Source organism: Taudactylus pleione, unplaced genomic scaffold (genome assembly GCF_031769625.1).
Source record: "Taudactylus pleione unplaced genomic scaffold, aTauple2 ptg001184l, whole genome shotgun sequence".
NCBI lineage: Eukaryota > Metazoa > Chordata > Amphibia > Anura > Myobatrachidae > Taudactylus > Taudactylus pleione.
Window position 1 is genome coordinate 20,070 of NW_028285585.1, and position 14,931 is coordinate 35,000.

The 14,931-nt window shown below is 37.3% G+C and overlaps 7 non-coding genes and 51 pseudogenes across 7 annotated transcripts; all 58 read right to left on the reverse strand.

Annotated features, from left to right (window-relative positions):
• Window positions 1-62: 62 nt before the first annotated feature.
• LOC148451153 (5S ribosomal RNA) lies at window positions 63-181 on the reverse strand (annotated as a pseudogene).
• Window positions 182-298: 117 nt separating this feature from the next.
• LOC148451154 (5S ribosomal RNA) lies at window positions 299-417 on the reverse strand (annotated as a pseudogene).
• A 116-nt stretch (window positions 418-533) lies between these two features.
• Window positions 534-652, reverse strand: LOC148451155 (5S ribosomal RNA; annotated as a pseudogene).
• Window positions 653-768: 116 nt separating this feature from the next.
• On the reverse strand, window positions 769-887 carry LOC148451156 (5S ribosomal RNA; annotated as a pseudogene).
• Window positions 888-1,002: 115 nt separating this feature from the next.
• Window positions 1,003-1,120, reverse strand: LOC148451157 (5S ribosomal RNA; annotated as a pseudogene).
• A 116-nt stretch (window positions 1,121-1,236) lies between these two features.
• Window positions 1,237-1,355, reverse strand: LOC148451158 (5S ribosomal RNA; annotated as a pseudogene).
• Window positions 1,356-1,471: 116 nt separating this feature from the next.
• On the reverse strand, window positions 1,472-1,590 carry LOC148451159 (5S ribosomal RNA; annotated as a pseudogene).
• Window positions 1,591-1,706: 116 nt separating this feature from the next.
• Window positions 1,707-1,825, reverse strand: LOC148451160 (5S ribosomal RNA; annotated as a pseudogene).
• Window positions 1,826-1,941: 116 nt separating this feature from the next.
• On the reverse strand, window positions 1,942-2,060 carry LOC148451161 (5S ribosomal RNA). Its single transcript, XR_015874954.1, has one exon. It is a non-coding gene; the product is annotated as a 5S ribosomal RNA (ribosomal RNA).
• Window positions 2,061-2,176: 116 nt separating this feature from the next.
• On the reverse strand, window positions 2,177-2,295 carry LOC148451162 (5S ribosomal RNA). The gene has a single exon (XR_015875059.1). It is a non-coding gene; the product is annotated as a 5S ribosomal RNA (ribosomal RNA).
• A 116-nt stretch (window positions 2,296-2,411) lies between these two features.
• On the reverse strand, window positions 2,412-2,530 carry LOC148451163 (5S ribosomal RNA; annotated as a pseudogene).
• Window positions 2,531-2,646: 116 nt separating this feature from the next.
• LOC148451164 (5S ribosomal RNA) lies at window positions 2,647-2,765 on the reverse strand (annotated as a pseudogene).
• Window positions 2,766-2,881: 116 nt separating this feature from the next.
• On the reverse strand, window positions 2,882-3,000 carry LOC148451165 (5S ribosomal RNA; annotated as a pseudogene).
• A 116-nt stretch (window positions 3,001-3,116) lies between these two features.
• LOC148451166 (5S ribosomal RNA) lies at window positions 3,117-3,235 on the reverse strand (annotated as a pseudogene).
• A 115-nt stretch (window positions 3,236-3,350) lies between these two features.
• LOC148451167 (5S ribosomal RNA) lies at window positions 3,351-3,468 on the reverse strand (annotated as a pseudogene).
• A 116-nt stretch (window positions 3,469-3,584) lies between these two features.
• Window positions 3,585-3,703, reverse strand: LOC148451168 (5S ribosomal RNA; annotated as a pseudogene).
• A 116-nt stretch (window positions 3,704-3,819) lies between these two features.
• Window positions 3,820-3,938, reverse strand: LOC148451169 (5S ribosomal RNA; annotated as a pseudogene).
• A 116-nt stretch (window positions 3,939-4,054) lies between these two features.
• Window positions 4,055-4,173, reverse strand: LOC148451170 (5S ribosomal RNA; annotated as a pseudogene).
• A 116-nt stretch (window positions 4,174-4,289) lies between these two features.
• Window positions 4,290-4,408, reverse strand: LOC148451171 (5S ribosomal RNA). The gene has a single exon (XR_015875104.1). It is a non-coding gene; the product is annotated as a 5S ribosomal RNA (ribosomal RNA).
• Window positions 4,409-4,523: 115 nt separating this feature from the next.
• LOC148451172 (5S ribosomal RNA) lies at window positions 4,524-4,642 on the reverse strand (annotated as a pseudogene).
• Window positions 4,643-4,758: 116 nt separating this feature from the next.
• Window positions 4,759-4,877, reverse strand: LOC148451173 (5S ribosomal RNA). The gene has a single exon (XR_015874952.1). It is a non-coding gene; the product is annotated as a 5S ribosomal RNA (ribosomal RNA).
• A 116-nt stretch (window positions 4,878-4,993) lies between these two features.
• Window positions 4,994-5,112, reverse strand: LOC148451174 (5S ribosomal RNA; annotated as a pseudogene).
• Window positions 5,113-5,229: 117 nt separating this feature from the next.
• On the reverse strand, window positions 5,230-5,348 carry LOC148451175 (5S ribosomal RNA; annotated as a pseudogene).
• A 111-nt stretch (window positions 5,349-5,459) lies between these two features.
• LOC148451176 (5S ribosomal RNA) lies at window positions 5,460-5,578 on the reverse strand (annotated as a pseudogene).
• Window positions 5,579-5,694: 116 nt separating this feature from the next.
• On the reverse strand, window positions 5,695-5,813 carry LOC148451177 (5S ribosomal RNA; annotated as a pseudogene).
• Window positions 5,814-5,929: 116 nt separating this feature from the next.
• On the reverse strand, window positions 5,930-6,048 carry LOC148451178 (5S ribosomal RNA; annotated as a pseudogene).
• Window positions 6,049-6,399: 351 nt separating this feature from the next.
• On the reverse strand, window positions 6,400-6,518 carry LOC148451179 (5S ribosomal RNA; annotated as a pseudogene).
• A 115-nt stretch (window positions 6,519-6,633) lies between these two features.
• LOC148451180 (5S ribosomal RNA) lies at window positions 6,634-6,752 on the reverse strand (annotated as a pseudogene).
• A 116-nt stretch (window positions 6,753-6,868) lies between these two features.
• Window positions 6,869-6,987, reverse strand: LOC148451181 (5S ribosomal RNA; annotated as a pseudogene).
• A 116-nt stretch (window positions 6,988-7,103) lies between these two features.
• Window positions 7,104-7,222, reverse strand: LOC148451182 (5S ribosomal RNA; annotated as a pseudogene).
• A 115-nt stretch (window positions 7,223-7,337) lies between these two features.
• On the reverse strand, window positions 7,338-7,456 carry LOC148451183 (5S ribosomal RNA; annotated as a pseudogene).
• Window positions 7,457-7,797: 341 nt separating this feature from the next.
• LOC148451184 (5S ribosomal RNA) lies at window positions 7,798-7,916 on the reverse strand (annotated as a pseudogene).
• A 115-nt stretch (window positions 7,917-8,031) lies between these two features.
• LOC148451185 (5S ribosomal RNA) lies at window positions 8,032-8,150 on the reverse strand (annotated as a pseudogene).
• Window positions 8,151-8,254: 104 nt separating this feature from the next.
• LOC148451186 (5S ribosomal RNA) lies at window positions 8,255-8,373 on the reverse strand (annotated as a pseudogene).
• A 116-nt stretch (window positions 8,374-8,489) lies between these two features.
• LOC148451187 (5S ribosomal RNA) lies at window positions 8,490-8,608 on the reverse strand (annotated as a pseudogene).
• A 115-nt stretch (window positions 8,609-8,723) lies between these two features.
• Window positions 8,724-8,842, reverse strand: LOC148451188 (5S ribosomal RNA; annotated as a pseudogene).
• Window positions 8,843-8,958: 116 nt separating this feature from the next.
• Window positions 8,959-9,077, reverse strand: LOC148451189 (5S ribosomal RNA; annotated as a pseudogene).
• Window positions 9,078-9,193: 116 nt separating this feature from the next.
• Window positions 9,194-9,312, reverse strand: LOC148451190 (5S ribosomal RNA; annotated as a pseudogene).
• A 116-nt stretch (window positions 9,313-9,428) lies between these two features.
• On the reverse strand, window positions 9,429-9,547 carry LOC148451191 (5S ribosomal RNA; annotated as a pseudogene).
• A 116-nt stretch (window positions 9,548-9,663) lies between these two features.
• Window positions 9,664-9,782, reverse strand: LOC148451192 (5S ribosomal RNA; annotated as a pseudogene).
• Window positions 9,783-9,898: 116 nt separating this feature from the next.
• On the reverse strand, window positions 9,899-10,017 carry LOC148451193 (5S ribosomal RNA; annotated as a pseudogene).
• A 116-nt stretch (window positions 10,018-10,133) lies between these two features.
• Window positions 10,134-10,252, reverse strand: LOC148451194 (5S ribosomal RNA; annotated as a pseudogene).
• Window positions 10,253-10,367: 115 nt separating this feature from the next.
• On the reverse strand, window positions 10,368-10,486 carry LOC148451195 (5S ribosomal RNA). Its single transcript, XR_015874955.1, has one exon. It is a non-coding gene; the product is annotated as a 5S ribosomal RNA (ribosomal RNA).
• A 351-nt stretch (window positions 10,487-10,837) lies between these two features.
• On the reverse strand, window positions 10,838-10,956 carry LOC148451196 (5S ribosomal RNA; annotated as a pseudogene).
• A 350-nt stretch (window positions 10,957-11,306) lies between these two features.
• LOC148451197 (5S ribosomal RNA) lies at window positions 11,307-11,425 on the reverse strand (annotated as a pseudogene).
• A 116-nt stretch (window positions 11,426-11,541) lies between these two features.
• LOC148451198 (5S ribosomal RNA) lies at window positions 11,542-11,660 on the reverse strand (annotated as a pseudogene).
• A 115-nt stretch (window positions 11,661-11,775) lies between these two features.
• Window positions 11,776-11,894, reverse strand: LOC148451199 (5S ribosomal RNA; annotated as a pseudogene).
• A 341-nt stretch (window positions 11,895-12,235) lies between these two features.
• LOC148451200 (5S ribosomal RNA) lies at window positions 12,236-12,354 on the reverse strand (annotated as a pseudogene).
• Window positions 12,355-12,469: 115 nt separating this feature from the next.
• LOC148451201 (5S ribosomal RNA) lies at window positions 12,470-12,588 on the reverse strand (annotated as a pseudogene).
• A 104-nt stretch (window positions 12,589-12,692) lies between these two features.
• On the reverse strand, window positions 12,693-12,811 carry LOC148451202 (5S ribosomal RNA; annotated as a pseudogene).
• A 116-nt stretch (window positions 12,812-12,927) lies between these two features.
• On the reverse strand, window positions 12,928-13,046 carry LOC148451203 (5S ribosomal RNA; annotated as a pseudogene).
• Window positions 13,047-13,162: 116 nt separating this feature from the next.
• Window positions 13,163-13,281, reverse strand: LOC148451204 (5S ribosomal RNA; annotated as a pseudogene).
• A 116-nt stretch (window positions 13,282-13,397) lies between these two features.
• On the reverse strand, window positions 13,398-13,516 carry LOC148451205 (5S ribosomal RNA; annotated as a pseudogene).
• Window positions 13,517-13,632: 116 nt separating this feature from the next.
• On the reverse strand, window positions 13,633-13,751 carry LOC148451206 (5S ribosomal RNA; annotated as a pseudogene).
• Window positions 13,752-13,866: 115 nt separating this feature from the next.
• Window positions 13,867-13,985, reverse strand: LOC148451207 (5S ribosomal RNA). Its single transcript, XR_015874956.1, has one exon. It is a non-coding gene; the product is annotated as a 5S ribosomal RNA (ribosomal RNA).
• A 351-nt stretch (window positions 13,986-14,336) lies between these two features.
• LOC148451208 (5S ribosomal RNA) lies at window positions 14,337-14,455 on the reverse strand (annotated as a pseudogene).
• Window positions 14,456-14,571: 116 nt separating this feature from the next.
• On the reverse strand, window positions 14,572-14,690 carry LOC148451209 (5S ribosomal RNA). The gene has a single exon (XR_015875103.1). It is a non-coding gene; the product is annotated as a 5S ribosomal RNA (ribosomal RNA).
• Window positions 14,691-14,801: 111 nt separating this feature from the next.
• Window positions 14,802-14,920, reverse strand: LOC148451210 (5S ribosomal RNA; annotated as a pseudogene).
• Window positions 14,921-14,931: the final 11 nt, after the last annotated feature.

Below are 14,931 nucleotides of genomic sequence, written 5' to 3' on the forward strand. Positions count from 1 at the left end.
TGATACGTTGAAAAAATTAAATGTAAAATGTTCTAGAAAAGAATGTTATGGCAGTATAAAATTAGCTACAGCACCTGGTATTCCCAGGTGGTCTCCCATCCAAGTACAAACCAGGCCAAACACTGCATAGCTTCCAAGATCAGATGAGATTGGGCATGTCCAGTGTGGTTTGACTGTAGGTGCTCAAAAACATTAACTTTAGACATCTTTTACTTCTTAACTCAAGTAAATTCATTGATAAGTTGAAAAAATTAAATGTAAAATTTAATAGAAAAAGAATGTTATGGCTATATAAAATTACCTACAGCACCAGGGATTCCTAGGTGGTCTCCCATCCAAGTACTATCCAAGCCCAACACTGCATAGCTTCCAATATCAGACGAGATTGGGCATGTCCAGTGTGGTTTGGCTGTAGGTGCTCAAAAACATTAACTTTAGACCTCTTTTACTTCTTAACTCAAGTAAATTCATTGATAAGTTGAAAAAATTAAATTTAAAATGTAATAGAAAAGAATGTTATGGCAGTATAAAATTACCTACAGCACCTGGGATAACTAGGTGGTCTCCTATCCAAGTACTAAACAGGTCCAACACTGCATAGCTTCCAAGATCAGACGAGATTGGGCATGTCCAGTGTGGTTTGGCTGTAGGTGCTCAAAAACATTAACTTTAGACCTCTTTTACTTCTTCACTCAAGTAAATTCATTGATAAGTTGAAAAAATTAAATGTAAAATGTAATAGAAAAGAATGTTATGGCTGCATAAAATTACCTACAGCACCTGGTATTCGCAGGTGGTCTCCCATCCAAGTACTAACCAGACCCAACACTGCATAGCTTCCAAGTTCAGACAAGATTGGGCATGTCCAGTGTGGTTTGGCTGTAGGTGCTCAAAAACCTTAACTTTAGATCTCTTTTACTTCTTAACTCAAGTAAATTCAATGATAAGTTGAAAAATGAAATGTAAAATGTAATAGAAAAGAATGTTATGGCAGTATAAAATTACCTACAGCATCTGGTATTCCCAGGTGGTCTCCCATCCAAGTACTAACCAGGCCCACACTGCATAGCTTCCAAGATCAGATAAGATTGGGCATGTCCAGTGTGGTTTGGCTGTAGGTGCTCAAAACCATTAACTTTAGACCTCTTTTACTTCTTAACTCAAGTAAATTCATTGATAAGTTGAAAAAATTAAATGTAAAATGTAATAGAAAAGAATGTTATGGCAGTATAAAATTACCTACAGCACCTGGTATTGCCAGGTGGTCTCCCATCCAAGTACTAACCAGGCCCAACACTGCATAGTTTCCAAGATCAGACGAGATTGGGCATGTCCAGTGTGGTTTGGCTGTAGGTGCCCAAAAGCATTAAATTTATACCTCTATTACTTCTTAACTCAAGTAAATTCAATGATAAGTTGAAAAAATGTAATGTAAAATGTAATAGAAAAGAATGTTATGGCTATATAAAATTACCTACAGCACCAGGGATTCCTAGGTGGTCTCCCATCCAAGTACTATCCAGGCCCAACACTGCATAGCTTCCAATATCAGACGAGATTGGGCATGTCCAGTGTGGTTTGGCTGTAGGTGCGCAAATACATTAACTTTAGACCTCTTTTACTTCTTTACTCAAGTAAATTCATTGATAAGTTGAAAAAATTAAATGTAAAATGTAATAGAAAAGAATGTTATGGCAGTATAAAATTACCTACAGCACCTGGTATTCCCAGGTGGTCTCCCATCCAAGTACTAACCAGGCCCAACACTGCATAGTTTCCAAGATCAGACAAGATTGGGCATGTCCAGTGTGGTTTGGCTGTAGGTGCCCAAAAGCATTAAATTTATACCGCTATTACTTCTTAACTCAAGTAAATTCATTGATAAGTTGAAAAAATTAAATGTAAAATGTAATAGAAAAGAATGTTATGGCAGTATAAAATTACCTACAGCACCTGGTATTCCCAGGTGGTCTCCCATCCAAGTACTAACCAGGCCCAACACTGCATAGCTTCCAAGATCAGACGAGATTGGGCATGTCCAGTGTGGTTTGGCTGTAGGTGCTCAAAAACATTAACTTTAGACCTCTTTTACTTCTTAACTCAAGTAAATTCATTAATAAGTTGAAAAAATTAAATGTAAAATGTAATAGAAAAGAATGGTATGGCAGTATAAAATTACCTACAGCACCTGGTATTCCCAGGTGGTCTCCCATCCAAGTACTAACCAGGCCCAACACTGCATAGCTTCCAAGATCAGATGAGATTGGGCATGTCCAGTATGGTTTGGCTGTAGGTGCTCAAAAACATTAACTTTAGACCTCTTTTACTTCTTAACTCAAGTAAATTCATTGATACGTTGAAAAAATTAAATGTAAAATGTTCTAGAAAAGAATGTTATGGCAGTATAAAATTAGCTACAGCACCTGGTATTCCCAGGTGGTCTCCCATCCAAGTACAAACCAGGCCAAACACTGCATAGCTTCCAAGATCAGATGAGATTGGGCATGTCCAGTGTGGTTTGACTGTAGGTGCTCAAAAACATTAACTTTAGACCTCTTTTACTTCTTAACTCAAGTAAATTCATTGATAAGTTGAAAAAATTAAATTTAAAATGTAATAGAAAAGAATGTTATGGCAGTATAAAATTACCTACAGCACCTGGGATAACTAGGTGGTCTCCTATCCAAGTACTAAACAGGTCCAACACTGCATAGCTTCCAAGATCAGACGAGATTGGGCATGTCCAGTGTGGTTTGGCTGTAGGTGCTCAAAAACATTAACTTTAGACCTCTTTTACTTCTTCACTCAAGTAAATTCATTGATAAGTTGAAAAAATTAAATGTAAAATGTAATAGAAAAGAATGTTATGGCTGCATAAAATTACCTACAGCACCTGGTATTCCCAGGTGGTCTCCCATCCAAGTACTAACCAGACCCAACACTGCATAGCTTCCAAGATCAGACGAGATTGGGCATGTCCAGTGTGGTTTGGCTGTAGGTGCTCCAAAACATTAACTTTAGACCTCTATTACTTCTTAACTCAAGTAAATTCATTGATAAGTTGAAAAAATTAAATTTAAAATGTAATAGAAAAGAATGTTATGGCAGTATAAAATTACCTACAGCACCTGGTAATCCCTGGTGGTCTACCATCCAAGTACTAACCACGCCCAACACTGCATAGCTTCCAAGTTCAGAAGAGATTGGGCATGTCCAGTGTGGTTTGGCTGTAGGTGCTCAAAAACCTTAACTTTAGATCTCTTTTACTTCTTAACTCAAGTAAATTCAATGATAAGTTGAAAAATGAAATGTAAAATGTAATAGAAAAGAATGTTATGGCAGTATAAAATTACCTACAGCATCTGGCATTCCCAGGTGGTCTCCCATCCAAGTACTAACCAGGCCCACACTGCATAGCTTCCAAGATCAGACGAGATTGGGCATGTCCAGTGTGGTTTGGCTGTAGGTGCTCAAAACCATTAACTTTAGACCTCTTTTACTTCTTAACTCAAGTAAATTCATTGATAAGTTGAAAAAATTAAATGTAAAATGTAATAGAAAAGAATGTTATGGCAGTATAAAATTACCTACAGCACCTGGTATTGCCAGGTGGTCTCCCATCCAAGTACTAACCAGGCCCAACACTGCATAGTTTCCAAGATCAGACGAGATTGGGCATGTCCAGTGTGGTTTGGCTGTAGGTGCCCAAAAGCATTAAATTTATACCGCTATTACTTCTTAACTCAAGTAAATTCAATGATAAGTTGAAAAAATGTAATGTAAAATGTAATAGAAAAGAATGTTATGGCTATATAAAATTACCTACAGCACCAGGGATTCCTAGGTGGTCTCCCATCCAAGTACTATCCAGGCCCAACACTGCATAGCTTCCAATATCAGACGAGATTGGGCATGTCCAGTGTGGTTTGGCTGTAGGTGTGCAAAGACATTAACTTTAGACCTCTTTTACTTCTTTACTCAAGTAAATTCATTGATAAGTTGAAAAAATTAAATGTAAAATGTAATAGAAAAGAATGTTATGGCAGTATAAAATTACCTACAGCACCTGGTATTCCCAGGTGGTCTCCCATCCAAGTACTAACCAGGCCCAACACTGCATAGTTTCCAAGATCAGACAAGATTGGGCATGTCCAGTGTGGTTTGGCTGTAGGTGCCCAAAAGCATTAAATTTATACCACTATTACTTCTTAACTCAAGTAAATTCATTGATAAGTTGAAAAAATTAAATGTAAAATGTAATAGAAAAGAACGTTATGGCAGTATAAAATTACCTACAGCACCTGGTATTCCCAGGTGGTCTCCCATCCAAGTACTAACCAGGCCCAACACTGCATAGCTTCCAAGATCAGACGAGATTGGGCAAATCCAGTGTGGTTTGGCTGTAGGTGCTCAAAAACATTAACTTTAGACCTCTTTTACTTCTTAACTCAAGTAAATTCAATGATAAGTTGTAAAATTAAATGTAAAATATAATCGAAAAGAATGTTATGGCAGTATAAAATTACCTACAGCTCCTGGTATTCCCAGGTGGTCTCCCATCCAAGTACTAACCAGGCCCAACACTGCATAGCTTCCAAGATCAGACAAGATTGGGCATGTCCAGTGTGGTTTGGCTATAGGTGCGCAAAAGCATTAACTTTAGACCTCTATTAATTCTTAACTCAAGTAAATTCATTAATAAGTTGAAAAAATTAAATGTAAAATGTAATTGAAAAGAATGTTATGGCAGTATAAAATTACCTACAGCACCTGGTATTCCCAGGTGGTCTCCCATCCAAGTACTAACCAGGCCCAACACTGCATAGCTTCCAAGATCAGATGAGATTGGGCATGTCCAGTGTGGTTTGGCTGTAGGTGCTCAAAAACATTAATTTTAGACCTCTTTTACTTCTTAACTCAAGTAAATTCATTGATAAGTTGAAAAAATTAAATGTAAAATGTTCTAGAAAAGAATGTTATGGCAGTATAAAATTACCTACAGCACCTGGTATTCCCAGGTGGTCTCCCATCCAAGTACAAACCAGTCCAAACACTGCATAGCTTCCAAGATCAGATGAGATTGGGCATGTCCAGTGTGGTTTGACTGTAGGTGCTCAAAAACATTAACTTTAGACATCTTTTACTTCTTAACTCAAGTAAATTCATTGATAAGTTGAAAAAATTAAATGTAAAATTTAATAGGAAAAGAATGTTATGGCTATATAAAATTACCTACAGCACCAAGGATTCCTAGGTGGTCTCCCATCCAAGTACTATCCAAGCCCAACACAGCATAGCTTCCAATATCAGACGAGATTGGGCATGTCCAGTGTGGTTTGGCTGTAGGTGCTCAAAGAAATTAACTTTAGAACTCTTTTACTTCTTTACTCAAGTAAATTCATTGATAAGTTGAAAAAATTAAATGTAAAATGTAATAGACTGTTATGGCAGTATAAAATTACCTACAGCACCTGGGATTCCTAGGTGGTCTCCCATCCAAGTACTAACCAGGCCCAACACTGCATAGCTTCCAAGATCAGACGAGATTGGGCATGTCCACTGTGGTTTGGCTGTTGGTGCTCAAAAACATTAACTTTAGACATCTTTTACTTCTTTACTCAAGTAAATTCATTGATAAGTTGAAAAATTAAATGTAAAATGTAATAGTAAAGAATGTTATGGCAGTATAAAAATTACCTACAGAACCTGGGATTCCTAGGTAGTCTCCCAACCAAGTACAAACCAGTCCCAACACTGCATAGCTTCCAAGATCAGACGAGATTGGGCATGTCCAGTGTGGTTTGGCTGTAGGTGCTCAAAAACATTAACTTTAGACCTGTATTACTTCTTAATTCAAGTAAATTCATTGATAAGTTGAAAAAATTAAATGTAAAATGTAATAGAAAAGAATGTTATGGCAGTATAAAATTACCTACAGCATCTGGTAATCCCTGGTGGTCTCCCATCCAAGTACTAACCAGGCCCAACACTGCATAGCTTCCAAGTTCAGACGAGATTGGGCATGTCCAGTGTGGATTGGCTGTAGGTGCTCCAATACATTAACTTTAGACCTCTTTTACTTCTTAACTCAAGTAAATTCAATGATAAGTTGAAAAAATTAAATGTAAAATGTAATAGAAAAGAATGTTATGGCAGTATAAAATTACCTACTGCACCTGGTTTTCCCAGGTGGTCTCCCATCCAAGTACTGACCATTCCCAACACTGCATAGCTTCCAAGATCAAATGACATTGGCCATGTCCAGTGTGGTTTGGCTATAGGTGCTGAAAAATATTAACTTTAGACCTCTTTTACATCTTAACTCAAGTAAATTCTTTGCTAAGTTGAAAAAATGTAATGTAAAATGTAATAGAAAAGAATGTTATGGCTATATAAAATTACCTACAGCACCTGGTATTCCCAGGTGGTCTCCCATCCAAGTACAAACCAGGCCCAACACTGCATAGCTTCCAAGATCAGACAAGATTGGGCATGTCCAGTGTGGTTTGGCTGTAGGTGCTAAAATCCTTAACTTTAGACCTCTTTTACTTCTTAACTCAAGTAAATTAATTGATAAGTTGAAAAAATTAAATGTAAAATGTAATAGAAAAGAAAGTTATGGCAGTATAAAATTACCTACAGCACCTGGTATTTCCAGGTGGTCTCCCATCCAAGTACTGACCATGCCCAACACTGCATAGCTTCCAAGATCAAACGACATTGGCCATGTCCAGTGTGGTTTGGCTATAGGTGCTCAAAAATATTAACTTTATACCTCTTTTACTTCTTAACTCAAGTAAATTCATTGCTAAGTTGAAAAAATGTAATGTAAAATGTAATAGAAAAGAATGTCATGGCTATATAAAATTACCTACAGCACCTGGTATTCCCAGGTGGTCTCCCATCCAAGTACTAACCAGGCCCAACACTGCATAGCTTCCAAGATCAGATGAGATTGGGCATGTCCAGTGTGGTTTGGATGTAGGTACTCAAAAACATTAACTTTAGACCTCTATTACTTCTTAACGCAAGTAAATTCATTGATAAGTTGAAAAAATTAAATTTAAAATGTAATAGAAAAGAATGTTATGGCAGTATAAAATTACCTACAGCATCTGGTAATCCCTGGTGGTCTCCCATTCAAGTACTAACCAGGCCCAACACTGCATAGCTTCCAAGTTCAGACGAGATTGGGCATGTCCAGTGTGGATTGGCTGTAGGTGCTCAAAAACATTAACTTTAGACCTCTTTTACTTCTTAACTCAAGTAAATTCAATGATAAGTTGAAAAATGAAACGTAAAATGTAATAGAAAAGAATGTTATGGCAGTATAAAATTACCTACAGCACCTGGTATTCCCAGGTGGTGTCCCATCCAAGTACTAACCAGGCCCAACACTGCATAGCTTCCAAGATCAGACGAGATTGGGCATGTCCAGTGTGGTTTGGCTGGAGCTGCTCAAAAACATTAACTTTAGACCTCTTTTACTTCTTTACTCAAGTAAATTCATTGATAAGTTGAAAAAATTAAATGTAAAATGTAATAGAAAAGAATGTTATGGCAGTATAAAAATACCTACTGCACCTGGTTTTCCAAGGTGGTCTCACATCCAAGTACTGACCATTCCCAACACTGCATAGCTTCCAAGATCAAACGACATTGGCTATGTCCAGTGTGGTTTGCCTATAGGTGCTGAAAAATATTAACTTTAGACCTCTTTTACTTCTTAACTCAAGTAAATTCATTGCTAAGTTGAAAAAATGCAATGTAAAATGTAATGTTATGGCTATATAAAATTACCTACAGCACCTGGTATTCCCAGGTGGTCTCTCATCCAAGTACTAACCAGGCCCAACACTGCATAGCTTCCAAGATCAGATGAGATTGGGCATGTCCAGTGTGGTTTGGCTGTAGGTGCTAAAAGCCTTAACTTTAGACATCTTTTACTTCTTAACTCAAGTAAATTCATTGATAAGTTGAAAAAATTAAATGAAAAATGTAATAGAAAAGAATGTTATGGCAGTATAAAATTACCTACAGCACCTGGTATTCCCAGGTGGTCTCCCATCCAAGTACTGACCATGCCCAACACTGCATAGCTTCCAAGATCAAACGACATTGGCCATGTCCAGTGTGGTTTGGCTATAGGTGCTGAAAAATATTAACTTTAGACGTCTTTTACTTCTTAACTCAAGTAAATTCATTGCTAAGTTGAAAAAATGTAATAGAAAAGAATGTTATGGCTATATAAAATTACCTACAGCACCTGGTATTCCCAGGTGGTCTCCCATCCAAGTACTAACCAGGCCCAACACTGGATAGCTTCCAAGATCAGACAAGATTGGGCATGTCCAGTGTGGTTTGGCTATAGGTGCTGAAAAATATTAACTTTAGACCTCTTTTACTTCTTAACTCAAGTAAATTCATTGCTAAGTTGAAAAAATGTAATGTAAAATGTAATAGAAAAGAATGTTATGGCTATACAAAATTACCTACAGCACCTGGTATTCCCAGGTGGTCTCCCATCCAAGTACTAACCAGGCCCAACACTGCATAGCTTCCAAGATCAGACGAGATTGGGCATGTCCAGTGTGGTTTGGCAATAGGTGCTAAAAGTCTTAACTTTAGACCTCTTTTACTTCTTAACTCAAGTAAATTCATTGCTAAGTTGAAAAAATTAAATGTAAAATGTAATAAAAAAGACTATTATGGCAGTATAAAATTACCTACAGCACCTGGGATTCCCAGGTGGTCTCCCATCCAAGTACTAACCAGGCCCAACACTGCATAGTTTCCAAGATCAGACGAGATTGGGCATGTCCAGTGTGGTTTGGCTGTAGATGCTCAAAAACATTAACTTTAGACCTCTTTTACTTCTTAACTCAAGTAAATTCATTGATAAGTTGAAAAAATTAAATGTAAAATGTAATAGAAAAGAATGTTATGGCTGCATAAAATTACCTACAGCACCTGGTATTCCCAGGTGGTTTCCCATCCAAGTACTAACCAGACCGAACACTGCATAGCTTTCAAAATCAGACGAGATTGGGCATGTCCAGTGTGGTTTGGCTGTGGGTTCTCAAAAACATTAACTTTAGACCTCTTTTACTTCTTAACTCAAATAAATTCATTGATAAGTTGAAAAAATTAAATGTAAAATGTAATAGAAAAGAATGTTATGGCAATATAAAATTACCTACAGAACCTGGGATTCCTAGGTGGTCTCCTATCCAAGTACTAAACAGGTCCAACACTGCATAGCTTCCAAGATCAGACGAGATTGGGCATGTCCAGTGTGGTTTGGCTGTAGGTGCTCAAAAACATTAACTTTAGACCTCTTTTACTTCTTAACTCAAGTAAATTCATTGATAAGTTGAAAAAATTAAATGTAAAATGTAATAGAAAAGAAAGTTATGGCTGCATAAAATTACCTACAGCACCTGGTATTCCCAGGTGGTCTCCCATCCAAGTACTAACCAGGCCCAACACTGCATAGCTTCCAAGATCAGACAAGATTGGGCATGTCCAGTGTGGTTTGGCTGTAGGTGCTCAAAAACATTAACTTTAGACCTCTATTACTTCTTAACTCAAATAAATTCATTGATAAGTTGAAAAAATTAAATTTAAAATGTAATAGAAAAGAATGTTATGGCAGTATAAAATTACCTACAGCACGTGGTAATCCCTGGTGGTCTCCCATCCAAGTACTAACCACGCCCAACACTGCATAGCTTCCAAGATCAAATGACATTGGCCATGTCCAGTGTGGTTTGGCTATAGGTGCTGAAAAATATTAACTTTAGACCTCTTTTACTTCTTAACTCAAGTAAATTCATTGCTAAGTTGAAAAAATGTAATGTAAAATGTAATAGAAAAGAATGTTATGGCTGCATAAAATTACCTACAGCACCTGGTATTCCCAGGTGGTTTCCCATCCAAGTAATAACCAGGCCCAACACTGCATAGCTTCCAAAATCAGACGAGATTGGGCATGTCCAGTGTGGTTTGGCTGTGGGTGCTCAAAAACATTAACTTTAGACCTCTATTACTTCTTACCTCAAGTAAATTCATTGATAAGTTGAAAAAATTAAATTTAAAATGTAATAGAAAAGAATGTTATGGCACTATAAAATTAACTACAGCACCTGGTAATCCCAGGTGGTCTCCCATCCAAGTACTAACCAGGCCCAACACTGCATAGCTTCCAAGTTCAGACGAGATTGGGCATGTCCAGTGTGGTTTGACTGTAGGTGCTCAAAAACATTAACTTTAGACCTCTTTTACTTCTTAACTCAAGTAAATTCAATGATAAGTTGAAAAATGAAATGTAAAATGTAATAGAAAAGAATGTTATGGCAGTATAAAATTACCTACAGCACCTGGTATTCCCAGGTGGTCTCCCATCCAAGTACTAACCAGGCCCAACACTGCATAGCTTCCAAGATCAGACGAGATTGGGCATGTCCAGTGTGGTTTGGCTGTAGGTGCTCAAAAACATTAACTTTAGACCTCTTTTACTTCTTAACTCAAGTAAATTCATTGATAAGTTGAAAGAATGAAATGTAAAATGTAATAGAAAAGAATGTTTTGGTTGTCTAAAATTCCCTACAGCACCTGGTATTCCCAGGTGGTCTCCCATTCAAGTACTGACCATGCCCAACACTGCATAGCTACCAAGATAAGACGAGATGGGGTATGTCCAGTGTGGATTGGATGTAGGTGCTCAAAAGTATTAACTTTAGACCTCTTTTACTTCTTAACTCAAGTAAATTCATTGCTAAGTTGAAAAAATGTAATGTAAAATGTAATAGAAAAGAATGTTATGGCTATATAAAATTACCTACAGCACCTGGTATTCCCAGGTGGTCTCCCATCCAAGTACAAACCAGGCCCAACACTGCATAGCTTCCAAGATCAGACAAGATTGGGCATGTCCAGTGTGGTTTGGCTGTAGGTGCTAAAATCCTTAACTTTAGACCTCTTTTACTTCTTAACTCAAGTAAATTCATTGATAAGTTGAAAAAATTAAATGTAAAATGTAATAGAAAAGAATGTTATGGCAGTATAAAATTACCTACAGCACCTGGTATTTCCAGGTGGTCTCCCATCCAAGTACTGACCATGCCCAACGCTGCATAGCTTCCAAGATCAAACGACATTGGCCATGTCCAGTGTGGTTTGGCTATAGGTGCTCAAAAATATTAACTTTATACCTCTTTTACTTCTTAACTCAAGTAAATTCATTGCTAAGTTGAAAAAATGTAATGTAAAATGTAATAGAAAAGAATGTTATGGCAGTATAAAATTACCTACAGCACCTGGTATTCCCAGGTGGTCTCCCATCCAAGTACTAACCAGGCCCAACACTGCATAGCTTCCAAGATCAGATTAGATTGGGCATGTCCAGTGTGGTTTGGATGTAGGTGCTCAAAAACATTAACTTTAGACCTCTATTACTTCTTAACTCAAGTAAATTCATTGATAAGTTGAAAAAATTAAATTTAAAATGTAATAGAAAAGAATGTTATGGCAGTATAAAATTACCTACAGCATCTGGTAATCCCTGGTGGTCTCCCATTCAAGTACTAACCAGGCCCAACACTGCATAGCTTCCAAGTTCAGACGAGTTTGGGCATGTCCAGTGTGGATTGGCTGTAGGTGCTCAAAAACATTAACTTTAGACCTCTTTTACTTCTTAACTCAAGTAAATTCAATGATAAGTTGAAAAATTAAATGTAAAATGTAATAGAAAAGAATGTTATGGCAGTATAAAATTACCTACAGCACCTGGTATTCCCAGGTGGTGTCCCATCCAAGTACTAACCAGGCCCAACACTGCATAGCTTCCAAGATCAGACGAGATTGGGCATGTCCAGTGTGGTTTGGCTGGAGGTGCTCAAAAACATTAACTTTAGACCTCTTTTACTTCTTTACTCAAGTAAATTCATTGATAAGTTGAAAAAATTAAATGTAAAATGTAATAGAAAAGAATGTTATGGCAGTATAAAAATACCTACTGCACCTGGTTTTCCAAGGTGGTCTCACATCCAAGTACTGACCATTCCCAACACTGCATAGCTTCCAAGATCAAACGACATTGGCTATGTCCAGTGTGGTTTGCCTATAGGTGCTGAAAAATATTAACTTTAGACCTCTTTTACTTCTTAACTCAAGTAAATTCATTGCTAAGTTGAAAAAATGCAATGTAAAATGTAATGTTATGGCTATATAAAATTACCTACAGCACCTGGTATTCCCAGGTGGTCTCTCATCCAAGTACTAACCAGGCCCAACACTGCATAGCTTCCAAGATCAGATGAGATTGGGCATGTCCAGTGTGGTTTGGCTGTAGGTGCTAAAAGCCTTAACTTTAGACATCTTTTACTTCTTAACTCAAGTAAATTCATTGATAAGTTGAAAAAATTAAATGAAAAATGTAATAGAAAAGAATGTTATGGCAGTATAAAATTACCTACAGCACCTGGTATTCCCAGGTGGTCTCCCATCCAAGTACTGACCATGCCCAACACTGCATAGCTTCCAAGATCAAACGACATTGGCCATGTCCAGTGTGGTTTGGCTATAGGTGCTCAAAAATATTAACTTTAGACGTCTTTTACTTCTTAACTCAAGTAAATTCATTGCTAAGTTGAAAAAATGTAATAGAAAACAATGTTATGGCTATATAAAATTACGTACAGCACCTGGTATTCCCAGGTGGTCTCCCATCCAAGTACTAACCAGGCCCAACACTGCATAGCTTCCAAGATCAGACGAGATTGGGCATGTCCAGTGTGGTTTGGCTGTAGGTGCTCAAAAACATTAACTTTAGACCTCTATTACTTCTTAACTCAAATAAATTCATTGATAAGTTGAAAAAATTAAATTTAAAATGTAATAGAAAAGAATGTTATGGCAGTATAAAATTACCTACAGCACGTGGTAATCCCTGGTGGTCTCCCATCCAAGTACTAACCACGCCCAACACTGCATAGCTTCCAAGATCAAATGACATTGGCCATGTCCAGTGTGGTTTGGCTATAGGTGCTGAAAAATATTAACTTTAGACCTCTTTTACTTCTTAACTCAAGTAAATTCATTGCTAAGTTGAAAAAATGTAATGTAAAATGTAATAGAAAAGAATGTTATGGCTATATAAAATTACCTACAGCACCTGGTATTCCCAGGTGGTCTCCCATCCAAGTACTAACCAGGCCCAACACTGCATAGCTTCCAAGATCAGACAAGATTGGGCATGTCCAGTGTGGTTTGGCTGTAGATGCTCAAAAACATTAACTTTAGACCTCTTTTACTTCTTAACTCAAGTAAATTCATTGATAAGTTGAAAAAATTAAATGTAAAATGTAATAGAAAAGAATGTTATGGCTGCATAAAATTACCTACAGCACCTGGTATTCCCAGGTGGTTTCCCATCCAAGTACTAACCAGGCCCAACACTGCATAGCTTCCAAAATCAGACGAGATTGGGCATGTCCAGTGTGGTTTGGCTGTGGGTGCTCAAAAACATTAACTTTAGACCTCTATTACTTCTTACCTCAAGTAAATTCATTGATAAGTTGAAAAAATTAAATTTAAAATGTAATAGAAAAGAATTTTATGGCACTATAAAATTAACTACAGCACCTGGTAATCCCATGTGGTCTCCCATCCAAGTACTAACCAGGCCCAACACTGCATAGCTTCCAAGTTCAGACGAGATTGGGCATGTCCAGTGTGGTTTGGCTGTAGGTGCTCAAAAACATTAACTTTAGACCTCTTTTACTTCTTAACTCAAGTAAATTCAATGATAAGTTGAAAAATGAAATGTAAAATGTAATAGAAAAGAATGTTATGGCAGTATAAAATTACCTACAGCACCTGGTATTCCCAGGTGGTCTCCCATCCAAGTACTAACCAGGCCCAACACTGCATAGCTTCCAAGATCAGACGAGATTGGGCATGTCCAGTGTGGTTTGGCTGTAGGTGCTCAAAAACATTAACTTTAGACCTCTTTTACTTCTTAACTCAAGTAAATTCATTGATAAGTTGAAAGAATGAAATGTAAAATGTAATAGAAAAGAATGTTTTGGTTGTCTAAAATTCCCTACAGCAAGTGGTATTCCCAGGTGGTCTCCCATCCAAGTACTGACCATGCCCAACACTGCATAGCTACCAAGATAAGACGAGATGGGGTATGTCCAGTGTGGATTGGATGTAGGTGCTCAAAAGTATTAACTTTAGACCTCTTTTACTTCTTAACTCAAGTAAATTCAATGATAAGTTGAAAAAATTAAATGTAAAATGTTCTAGAAAAGAATGTTATGGCAGTATAAAATTACCTACAGCACCTGGTATTCCCAGGTGGTCTCCCATCCAAGTACAAACCAGGCCAAACACTGCATAGCTTCCAAAATCAGACGAGATTGGGCATGTCCAGTGTGGTTTGACTGTAGGTGCTCAAAAACATTAACTTTAGACATCTTTTACTTCTTAACTCAAGAAAATTCATTGATAAGTTGAAAAAAATAAATGTAAAATTTAATAGAAAAGAATGTTATGGCAGTATAAAATTACCTACAGCACCTGATATTCCCAGGTGGTCTCCCATTCAAGTACTAACCAGGCCCAACACTGCATAACTTCCAAGATCAGACGAGATTGGGCATGTCCAGTGTGGTTTGGCTGTAGGTGCTCAAAGACATTAACTTTAGACCTCTTTTACTTCTTTACTCAAGTAAATTCATTGATAAGTTGAAAAAATTAAATGTAAAATGTAATAGACTGTTATGGCAGTATAAAATTACCTACAGCACCTGGGATTCCTAGGTGGTCTCCCATCCAAGTACAAACCAGTCCCAACACTGCATAGCTTCCAAGATCAGACGAGATTGGGCATGTCCAGTGTGGTTTGGCTGTAGGTGCTCAAAAACA